This window comes from Streptopelia decaocto, assembly GCF_964273445.1.
Source record: "Streptopelia decaocto genome assembly, chromosome: 1".
Taxonomy (NCBI): domain Eukaryota; kingdom Metazoa; phylum Chordata; class Aves; order Columbiformes; family Columbidae; genus Streptopelia; species Streptopelia decaocto.
The window spans coordinates 194789045-194801510 of record NC_138663.1 but is presented as its reverse complement, the minus strand read 5'-3'; positions in this window follow the sequence as shown (position 1 = coordinate 194801510).

Sequence of the window (12466 nt, the reverse complement as noted above, 5' to 3'; positions counted from 1 at the left end):
ATGGGAAAACTGGAGATTACAGCTTCAAATCATGAACAATGCCTCAGAAAGGCAGACATAATAAAGTACAAGGACCATCAAAATTTGGATCTGCTTAGCACATGTTGATAGCATGGGGCTTTTTTTTTTCCAAACACTTGTTCTTGAAACGAAGGAAACTGCTCCTCAACCCTCAGACAGATTTCTTTCTCTGTTGAGAATCATATTCTCCTGGTGGTTTCATGGAACAGCGTTTCACACCTCCGACTGTGCAGCCACAACCAGCAGTAAGACCTCTTCAACAGGCATCTCCTGCTCTTCAGACTAAACAGAATAGTTTTGATTTTTTTAGTTGATCACTCTGATTACTATGGAAATAATATTTGAAAAGACCTTTTACACAGACTGGGGTGCAACTGTATCTGAAAGCTTTCCACACTACATAGGAATTGTAGCCCAATGGAAATTCCCAGGATTCGGGAAGACTTTGTGTTTTGTTTTCCAGGGGGAAAATCCTGGCTGTCTGAATTTGGTGAGGATCCAGGGGGTGCACTTGGCTGCATTTCTGCCAGACTGAGCAAAGCACATGGAACTAATTCTGGCCAGCGCTGTAGGGCTGGAACCTGGCAGCCTGGTGTGGGCTGTGCCCACGGTTCAGTCCATGCCCTCGGCATGGGCTCCATCCCCGCTCTGCTGCGGGGTGTCAGGACCTGTGCCCTCCAGGGCACTGCCTGACTTTCCTCTTCTAGGATGAACCACGACCCTGGGCCGTTGTGCTTGGCTAGGTTGTCCTGCCCCTTCACTGGTGCTCATCTACTGCTGCAGGGAGCCCACACCGCTGGTTGAGCCACCACAAAACATCTTGGGATTTGGGGTTTGTGGGTTTGTTTTGTTTTGTTTTATTTTCAATTAAGATCAGTGTTTTACTGGCTCAGCTCGCTGAATCAGATTCCTGCCAAAGGGAGGACCTGCAGTTGCAGCGCAAGGGCGGAGGCACACTGGGCAAGGGGCTGAGGTGACAAGAGCAGCTCTGATAGAGATCCATTTTGTCAGGATTGGGTTGGTCTTGGGGAAGCACATTTTAGCTGTGCTCCCACCCTATTTTTAATATAACTAGTTTTTGAATTTCAGTCTTTAAAAGAAAATCACTAACAAAGTTGTCCGTTTACCACATCAATCCCATTATTTTTTTTTTTTTTTGGTCAGAATACCCTGTGATGCTGCACTCAGCCTTGACATTACAGGAAGAACACTAGTGTATATTTAAGTTGCAAACCTTGCCATTCTGAGATTTTCTCAACTAGGAGTGCATTGTTTCTGTAGTAATCATTCCAGATGACTTGCTTGTCTGTGATGGGACACTGTCATAAATGACTGAGACTTAACTCACTGTGGAGAAGGCCAGAATCCACAACTGATGCACCCTGCTTGTGTGTGAATGCCAGACTTCGCATTGTATGGCTTGTCTTTAAATCTTACCACTCATATGCAGACTAGGGCTGAGAAGAGACTAGCCAGGCCCTGCCAAAAACAGGCTTCAGGGATAGTATTTTATAGACAGATGAGACCCCTGTCTCCACCCCCAACCAAGCAGAAGAGTTGGAACAGTCTTTCAAAGGTTGTTTTTGCACTTTACTGACTCACTTTTCCTTCACACCTTGGTAGAACAGTTGTAGGTAAGAACATCTGAGGCAGCATTGTGATGGTCCATCACAACCAAAATGTGGTTTGCGGGCAGAAGAAATTGTCTCATTAGAGTAACCGATGTAATTTGACGACAGTTCAGCCTGACACACAAGCATTCATCCAATTGGATTTGCAGTGTTGCAGACTTGAGCTGCATCAATGCTATATTAGTAAGACAGGGAACTGAGAAAGTAGTTTTCTGGAAGAGTAAGCACTAGCATATTTTACCTCATCAGTTAAAGACTTGATGTTAAGTAGCATATCATGCAGCTGTACAGTCTGTGATAAATGGTCATATCTGAGAGAAGTGAAGAAAAGCTAGTTATTTCACTCCTATTTTTGCAATACTCTTGTTTTCAAGTAGTGAATACAGTACCTCTACACTGTATGTATTTAAGATCTTTAAAGAATGTGTGCCTACCGTGAAATGCTCTATGTAATATTTGTGGGGTTCATATAATTTATATAACTTGTAAGTTTATATAATTTGTAAGAACACAGTTATATCATTAAATTTCCAGTAATCATACTGTGGGTCTCATAGTCTCCAGGATCAATATTATCATTACTATCAGTATTAAAATATGCTCTGAATTTTATTTATTTTGCATATGCTCCATAAAGGAAATTAATTTCCTAGTTCTTATAAGGTAAGCATGTGAATGTAGTTCTCCAGCTGTTCCACCCTAATGAATGTTCCTTTCAAAGTGTTTTTTAGGATTTATCAAAAAAATGTTGATAGAATTACAGAATAATTTAGGTTGGAAAGGACTCTGGAGGTGATCTAGCCCAACCCTGTGCTCAAAGCAGGGCCAGCTAGAACAGGTTGTTCAGGGCCATACCCTGTTAAGTGTTGAAGAAATTGTATTGACCCTAGGTTTCCCGTGGCATAGTCTCAGATGTCTGTGCTTTAAAAAGTAGTTTAACTAAAAGATAAAATAAAAAAATAAATTGAGAGGTACAGACTGGGTGTCTCTCGAGGGGAGGAACCCCAAGACAAAAGAGGCTTGAGCTTTTAAACCCTCACAATCTGTGCACCCACTCTTCCCACATCCTTCACACTCTGTCCATGTGCCTCTTGGAACACTGGTGATTCTGGATCTGGGGGCTTCTTTGTTTCATATTGGATTTTCCAGGAAGCTTTTTCACTGTTCCTATCGAGATGGTTTTCAGCCTCTGCTGACAGAGTTTCCTCTTTATCTCCCTGTACCAGTCTTCAAGGCCAACCATAACAAAGCAGCCAGGTCAAGATAAGTTCATGATATGCAGCCTGGAATTCCAACAAGCCTACCTACTGATGCTAAGTTTGGCTACTCATGCTAAATAGGTTTTAAAATAAAATAACATATTTAAAATAATAGAATATGATTTAAAAGTTAATCTGATTAAACTTATTCTGCAACATTAAGCTTTAATATCTCCAAGGCTGGACATTCCATAACATTCTGGGTCTCAGTTCTAGTGTTTAAGTACCCTCATGGTTAAAATAAAACAAAACAATCCTTATATCTAGTCAGAAATTCTCTTGTGGTAAATTGTGATTGTTGTCCTTTGTCCTTTTTGCTGTGTACCTCCAAGGAAAGAAAACCTCTGTATTCTCTACATCCTCCCATCAGAAAGGTGAAGACTGCGAGAAGATCCCCCTTTGCCTTCCCTTCTCCAGGTTCCCTCAGCTTCTCCTTGAGTGTCATATGCTCCAGACCCCTGACCATTTTGGTGGTCTCCACTGCGCAGACTCCATTTTCTTTCTCGTACTGGACCACCCAAACCCGAAGATAGTAGTACTTGTTAAGGTGGTCATGCAAAGTGATTTCAGTCTTTCTAACAGAAGTATGGTTTCTGACAGTTTCTTTCTGAAGTCGTACATCAATTTACTTATCTATCATTTCTTTATTCTTTTTGCTGTTTCTATCTATATGGGAATTAATGTTCCCTATTCTTAGGAAAGATGTTATTCTTAAAATCAAAATATACCTTCAGATATTTTAAACCATACTAGGAAGAAAAGCATTCTGTAGAAGCATATTAGGGATTAAACAAGAAAAAGCAGAAATTTAGTATCAACCAACTTTAATATGGAATGAAGATCACGTTAGTTCTTCTTCATTTTATTTTTTGTTGATATCAAATAAAAACATTAATAATACCAGACATTTGAATGGTGTAAAATAAAACTGCTCTACATATAAAAAGATATTGTAGAAAACAGATACTATAAGATCATACAAATAATGTGGAAGTAAACAGCTTTAAATTCTTCATAAAATTCCTGCATATACAAAACCCATTGCATTACTATTCCCTTCTTGAAGAAATTTTAGTTAAATAACGTGCTTATGTTTTACATCAACGCCTTCTTATAAAAATAATCACCTTTTCTTAAGAACATTTAATTCAACATTAAGGTGGTTTGGGTATTGGTTTGGTTTGGTTTTTTAATATGCCTGTTCTTTTATCAATGTTGGAGTTTAGATCTTGATATTTTTATTCTGAACAGTTTCAAAACACTTTCTTTAAGTGAGGAGAGAGAGGAAAATGTTTTGCAAAAGCAGAACAAAAGTTAAAGAGGTTAGGTGACAACCAGACCTGTGGAACAGCATTCCAATCTCTGTTATAATCTTGGCAAGACAGACCACTAATGAGTAAATGATGTAAGCTGCACCTACATACTTCTAAGTGGTATGTAGGAATCAATGGTTGTTCAATTCTCTCAGCATGCTACAGTATGCTTTCTTGTTACCTGCAGTGCCTTAATGGTGGGGTTTGCTTCCTGGAATTGTAAACAGTACAATATATTAGACAAGGCATACTCAAGAAAAAGAACTTTCTAAATTTGCAGTCACATATGTATTTACTTCTATTTACACCTGGAACTGCTAGACCTTTTCCCATTTCCCTACAAGTAAGTTAGAACTTAGCAGAATAAAGATCTCTGCTATTTGAAAATCGTGAGCCAGGTTTTGATTTGTCAGACTGGAATAAATTCAGAGTGGCTGCCAAGACTGTGCTTATACATCTGAACTTGAACTTTGATCTAGTCACATTTCAGGATCATCACAAAGCCTTGCAAAGAAGCTGAGCTAAACCAAAGGAGTGGGTAGCTGAGCCTGCCGGATGGCTCGGGCTAGCTGTACCTACTGCATCTAGATATGACAAAAAATGTTTCTACAAATATAATTGCATCTGCTTGAGTGAAACATGAAAACCAGAGTGTTTGATAACACTGACGAGGCTTACTAAGTGTTGACCAAGGTAAGGTAGTTTTTATCTTCAGGCCTGGCTCAAAGGTGACTGACCTGTAGTGCCAGGAGCAGAGCTCTGCATGCTGAGCACCCCCCAGACCCGGGCTGGGTTCAGAAAATAACCTGCTTAAAAGCAGCTGGGTAATTGTCGTCCAAAGTGCTTGATGAGTGCTTGTACTAAAAAGCCCTCATAATAGTGTTTCTGTTACAGCAATGAACATGAGGCCATCATTTGACGAGACTTCCATGAGGGGGAAACCCATCTTAACCACAGCTATTGCAAGCTATTTCTCGAAAAATAGTTTGGGTTTGTGGGGTTTTTTGTTTGGGTTTTTGTTTTGTTTGTTTTGTTTGATTGTTTGTTTGTGGGGTTATTTTGGTTTTGGTTTGTTTTGTTTTTTTGTGTTGGGGGGGCGGGATGTTTGGTTTTTATTTGTTTTTAATAAAAATCATGTCTATAAACTCGTCTGTGTGTCTGATCCTTAAAAATGCTGAGAATCTCTTCAGCATGAGGGTAAAACTGTTTCTTCCATCTTAAAATGCCGTTGGTCACACACACGACGGCACATCTCTGGCAGAGTGCACTACTAGTACAACGTGCCACAGACACTTCTCAGCCAGGTCAGTGGTTGCTAACGCATCCACATAAGCAGATAAGCACAGTGGGCTACACACAACGTGGTTTTAAGATTGTAGACTTTGGCAGGTAAAATATTAACTTCTTCTACTGTGCTCTTCTTCTGTGTTCTTCTTTCTTCTGTGTTAAAATGTTTGTTTTTAAAAAGCTGAAGTTTTTCAGGGTTTTCCAAAACTCCGGCTCTGGCCCCTCCCCGCCCCCCGCTCCCCTCCCCGCGGCGGCGGGCGCCCCCTCGCGACAAAACGGCGCCTCCACCGGCCGCCCAGCGGCTGCCCGAGGGCGCATGCGCGCTCCTCCCTTCGCTTGGTTCGCGGCGCCGCTCGCCGCCCGCCCGCCGGGCTCAGCCTATGGACGCGCGGCGGGGCGGGGGAATGGGGCGGGTCGTTCCTCACAGCCCCGGGTGTGCGGTGGGGCGCAGGCGCTCTGGTGATGTCCCAGAAAGTGGGGTCATTACCCCGTGCGCTGGTGTCAGATCGCACATGCGGTCGAAGTATTTGCCTTATTTACGGTTCTGCGCACAAAATGGCGCTAGGCGATCCTTTGCGAAGCTAGCACACCTGAAGCATGCTGTGAGGAATCATGGAATCACAGAATGTCAGGGATTGGAAGGGACCTCGAAAGATCATCTAGTCCAATTTCCCCGCTGGAACAGGAACACCCAGATGAGGTTACACAGGAAGGTGTCCAGGCGGGTTTTGAATGTCTCCAGAGAAGGAGACTCCACAACCCCCCTGGGCAGCCTGTTCCAGTGTCTGTCACCCTCACTGAGAAGAAGTTTCTTCCCATATTTAAGTGGAACCTCTTTTGTTCCAGTTTGTACCCATTGCCCCTTGTCCTATCATTGGTTGTCACCGAGAAGAGCCTGGCCCCATCCTCATGACACTCACTTTTTACATACTTATAAACATTAATGAGGTCACCCCTCAGTCTCCTCCAAGCTAAAGAGCCCCAGCTCCCTCAGCCTTTCCTCATTAGGTAGATGCTCCACTCCCTTAATCATCTTTGTTGCCCTGTGCTGGACTCTCTCCAGCAGTTCCCTGTCCTTCTTGAACTCTTAGCCACTCCTGACATCTTACACATATTTATGCCTACTCAAAGTTAATCAATCCAAACTTTGCTCACTTTGGGTTAAAGGTACAGTCCACTTTTATTCTTCTACACATGCTCGGTGAGTAGTGGGCTTCTCTGAGTACAGTGTGTTTTCTGAGGCAGGGGTTGCGATCTCCCCCTGCCACCTTTACCTTTCCCTTAGTTTCAACACCCTTTGTTTCGATCTTGGCAATCTTCCATCCTTTGGCCACCAAAATTTTGAATTTCTCATTTATCTTCCTTTTTATCCTTTGGGGAGAGTTAAATTTCAGCTGAAAGTTCAACCAAGTGAGCATCTGTGCATAATACTAATCCTAAAGTCTAGGCCAGGGGTGTAATGTAATTTTAGGACTGTATAAATGTAACTACTCCTATATGCAGCCCTTTGAAGGCAACCATGAGGTTGATGTGGCCCCTGGTGAAAATGAGTTTGACACCCCTTGTCTAGGCAATAAATCATTACATTGACAATCATATAGTAGCAAAACTGATTCCAGTCATTTATTCAGCTATATCAAAATTTGAGAACCAACACATCACTAGCTTGGCACTGAAGTTGTGGGAGTGTGGGTTCCTGCAGATTCGGAGGGGCCTGTGCTGCATACTGAGGAGATGAAAGCACCTTTAGGAGCAAAGCCAGACTCCTGTGCAAGAGATGCACACAAGCCTGTTCAATGTGAAGCGGTTTGCTCTGCCCAGCGCACCTCTGGCAGGGTGCAGGGTGCTTCCTTCGCCAGTCTGTCATTACACATGTGCATGTGTGCAAGGCTTGGTGGGCTGCTTTGAGGGCAGTGCTGCCTATGGTGACTGTAACCTCATGTAGGTGTTCCTGCTCTGGCAGGGGGATTGGACTAGATGATCTTTCGAGGTCCCTTCCAATCCCTGACATTCTGTGTGATTCTGTGTGATTCTGTGTGAAATGCTGATACTGGAAGTATGAACCCATCATTGCTTGCTTGCGGTTCAGTGTGTGTGTTTTTATATTTATATGCTTATTTATGTGTGTCATGGTTTATTAAGACTTTAGAAAATTTATATGTCAGTTTTAAACTTCAAATAATATTGGTTCATACATTCCACACTAAGGGTTAGTTCTTACTCATTATTATCACCAAATAGTAAAACAAGTCTTCAGCAGTATATCCAAAATTAGATACCGGTATACAATATTATGGAGCTGATACTGTGCTGTAAGCACTGATGACCACAATAATGGATGGTCTCAGTCACCAGGGTGGAAGCAATCAGGTTCAAGAGCTCTCTAAGGAGAAATGCTGAAATCAGCGTGCTTCATCTTCTCACCTCCCAGCAAATTTGGGGTCTTATACTTTTATAAGTTTGAATTTCTAGCAGTGCCACTTTTCTCTGACTACACTAGCAGCTCTATTGGACTACAGTCTGTGTAGAAAAGGGCCACTCGGATTCAAAGGAAGAAAGGAAAACCATTGTTAGTTGGGTATTTTAACTCCTTGTGTTTTGAATTCTTTTTCTCTGGCAATAAGACAACTTTGAGGCAGCGGTGAAGTAAGCACTGACCAAACTATGAAATTGCAAAGGTTCTTAACAGTTTCAAATAAACCACCACCTTTCCTTCCAAGCAAGAAAGAAAATACGCATGACAACTTAAGTGATACTTGAGAAGTTAAAAGCCCAAAAGTTCCTATAACAATCACTGTAGAGAAGAGAAAAAAAAAAAAAGGCAAATTCTGTTCTGTTAAAACACACTCTCTGATATTCTGAGTAAAGAACTGTTTCATTGTTAATGTTCAATTTTTAAAGAGTGAAGAGCAATTTCCTCACCATATATCATACTTGTTCAGCATGCCAGACCATAGTATACATCTTGACGAATGAAAAGCAGTTTCACTGTTTGCTTATCTCAGAAAATCGTCATACTCTAAATGTTGGAATGTGAATTCTGTCAAATCAGTAATGCACACACATGGAGACATTACAAATACGCAGATGTTACACCTTTGTTAAATGTAGTTGGTGTATTTTAAGAACTATGAGGATGTTGGACATACTCCAGACATCTTTAATTTCTCAAGTTAACTAAAATACAAATTCTGTCCCTGCACTTCCACGCTACAAATAAATTTCGCAAGTTGAGGTTTCAGCAGTGTTCTGCTGCATTGCATTCATAGTGACCTTTTGTTGGTGGATTAAATGGCTATTGCACATGCAATACAGACAAATACTCATCTGAATAGAGGCTCGGGTGCATCCACTTCTAGCATTAGTCCTCTGGAAAGTTATGTATGGCTTGCTTCCAGTTCTGCCTATTTTATCCCTTTCTCTGCCTCCCTACATACATCTCTTCAGACTTGCACTGTACTTTTTGTACAGCTGAGAAGGGAACTCAGAGATCTTCCTAATTAGTCCTAGCTTATGTATGCTGTGCACTGTTTCCTCACAGGGGCAAGCAGCTCCTCGCCCTCCTCTAGATTTGTCAGGGAAACAGGTTTTACAGAGAATTTTTTGCAATAGTGCTGCTGTTGTCCACTGCACCTTCTCTGGGGTTGGGAAACAAAAATGTGCTTTCCTTCCACTCTAGAGCAAGGTCCCACCAACAGCCAAGCAGGCCAGAAACCAGAGTCATGTCACCGAGCAATGACCTGAGGCTGCTATTGTGAGCTCCGGAATCATCTGCACACCTTGTGGTGTCGAATCGTTAAGGTAAACAGCCCTCTGTATCTCTCCTGTCCCCACAGATGTAGCTCAAATGCATTATAGCCTGTTCACTACCAGCACAGCATCTCTACCTCAGCCAAGAGCTCACCAGGCCTTCTCCTGGACTGGCAACGCATTATCATCCAATATATTTACAGCACCAGCCCAGCGGTAACACAGATAGCCCACTGCCCAGAGGAGGGGTGCTCTGTGATGACGTGTGATTACTGGGAGCAGTTGATAGGTTCAGCCCGTTGTCACAGAGGACCTGCACTCCTGCTGCCTGCCACTCACTGAGTTGCTTATCTGCCTTCTGGAACTGGTGCGTCAAATTTCAGGAAGGAATGGTCATGCCTTCCCTGTCTCACTGGGCAGCATACCACTTGAGAAACCCTGAGGACCTCTGCTGGACCTGGGCCCTAGAAGGTCTGGGAACAGGGTGGCGAAAATGGTGTACTCAGTGCAGAGTCACTCATCTGCAAATGCTGCTTTCTATATTGTGAGAGAAACTCACTGGCTTGAGGTTTGCCGAATCTGGTAGCCCAACAGAAGCAACGCTGCTGCAACGCCATATTGCCAGATTGTGCTGGTTTGACTGAAAATGGGTTAATTTTCTTCATGCAGTTAGAAACCTTTCTTTTTCATAGCTAGCATATTCATTATTTGGACATAGTTTGAGAACAAACAGATAACACCCCAGCACAGAGCTCATGTTTTAGATTGCTCTGGTTTGAGAGCCAAGGACATTCTGAGCGCTCTGCCCACAGGTGTGAGGCAGTGAGGACAGGGGCCATGGATGGGACAGCGCTTCAGTGACATCCAGGCTAATCAATAAGAGTATTCCATCCCATCAGCATCATGCTCCATATTTAAGGAGTCTCTCTCTTCTGCTTTCGCTCTCTGGCTTCTCAGGCGCTTTCTCTTGCACGCGTTGTGGGTTGTTGTTTTGTTTTTCTTGTCAGAGCCGGGGAAGATTTTGGTGCGGGACATTTAGCCCAGCCTTTTGCCATTTTCAGAGGCCTCTGGGCTTTTCTGCCTTTTTCCTCTCTTTCCTCGCTCTGGGATCGGCTTTAGGACCAGGTATAGCTTGCTGGGACTGGCTGCTCAGTTGAGGACAGAGTTGATGAGGAATTGCCTTGAGTATCTTTTATTTCTATTTTATATATATATTTACTAGTAGTGTATTAGTAGTTTGTTATTTTATTAAACTGTGTTTATCTCAATCCAAGTTTCTCCCTTCCCTTTCAATTCTCTCCCCTGTTGCAGGGGGTGGGGAAGGGGATAAGCGAGCTGCTATCGTGGTTGTATTGCTAGCTCGGGTTCAACCACGACACAGATGCAGTCAGTAGAGCGGTGGCCTATTGCATGTATTCCCAATAGGCCCACAGATGCTCTACACTGTATGTATGTATGTATATGTATATTCACACACACATAGACAGTTAACCACACAAACACAGGTGTCACGAACAGTCTAATCCTCTTCTCCTGTTCGGCAGTTAAAGGTTTGCTAGTGTAAAATGTGTACATATATAAAATATGGATTCCTCCAGTAACTGGCCTTGGACACTCAATCTGTCCAGTAACTGACCCTGGACCCTTGGCCTTTTCAGTCTCACCTCAGCTGCTCCACTGGCCAAATTGCCCCTGCCTCTCTCTGCCCTATGGTGGATAGTGCTGCTTGTCACCTTTGTTTACTGTGACACACCAGGCTGGTTTAAGGAGCTTCCTCTCCTTCAACATCATATCCTTCAGCAGATAAAAAGACAGTAATGTACCTGTTAGTGTCAACATATTGGCTCAAACCAGTCACAGTATGTGAGTAGTGGCATTCCAGGATTTGAATATTGAGAATCCCTGAACATCTTTGACTGATTCCTACGAAACCAAAGAGCTTTTCTTTTGAACCCAGACGTATTCTAGGATGTAAGACCTGGAGACGTGGGAGCAGAGATACTTAAATGGTGTTTGAGATATCTTGGACAGGTACTAAAGTGGGGGTTTGACGTGTTAACAGTTTTCGTTTTCATTCTTGGAGTCAGAAGATCTGGTGAGTTCTGTTTCAGTTCAAAGTACATTTTAGTTAGGATCAGGAGCAGGACTTCGTTGGTGGAAGGCTTGTCTGTATTTCTTTCTGAGCCAGAGCTGTGTAGTTTGGAGGGACAGTAATATCCCTGACAGTAAGACAGAATGACTCAGAAGGGCTAGTGGAAGTGAAACCTTCTTGGGAGGGAGTTCAGAGAGCTGGTTCTTTAATGGAATGCAAACAAACCCTCATAAAAATACCCCTTCTGCCCTCTCTACACCTCTCCCCTCTCTTTCTGTTCTCCTGCCCCCTTACCACACATTACACTCCGTCCCCTTGGTGAGTCAATGGGCAGGAGACTGGGGTCAGTGCATGGTGGTTCCTCTGTCAGCAGCAGTCCCTTTAGAGTCATGCTCGTGGGCCCTGCTTGAGTGGCTCCATGGCTCTGGCCCCTGCTCAGGCATGGTTTTCTCTTCCCTCCTCTTCCAACCTGGTCATTTTTTTCTTTTGTGCTGGTGCTTTCTGCCCTTCCTTAAATGCATCTTTTTCCAAGATGCTATAAACCCATCTGATCGGCTCAGTGGCACAACCAGCTTGGCTGATGTGCTCAGCTGTGGCCTGAAATGGGTCAGGTGGAGTTGTCTGGAACCTGCTGTGTCTAGCATGGCTGTGACCTTCCCACAGAGCTCACCCCTACAGCCCCTTCCCCCAATCTGCCAATTATGCTTAAAACACATATATGAAATTTTACAGATTACATGACTTCTCTGTGCCATGGGAGAGATGATGCAGTGAGGGAGAGAAGCTGGGCAGGCAGGTGTTGAGGTTTCTTTCACAAGTGCCTCGTTCTGCAGGAGAGATGGTGCAATCCTGGAAGGAGGCTGGGTGGGTCACTGTGGTGGTTCCTGCCATGCTGTGTCATCCTAGCACAGCGTCATGGGTAGGTTTCCAGTTTTTCTGGTCTCTTTTCCACTCTTTGAGTTCCCCAGAGGTTGCAGAGATGGTCCCACATCCTGGAGCAGGGTCATAGGTTCTCTCTCCCCAGAGACCTGCCCAGTACCTTTCTCACAGAATTTCACAGAATGGTTGGGTTTGGAAGGGACCTCTGGAGATCATCTAGTCCAATCCACTTGT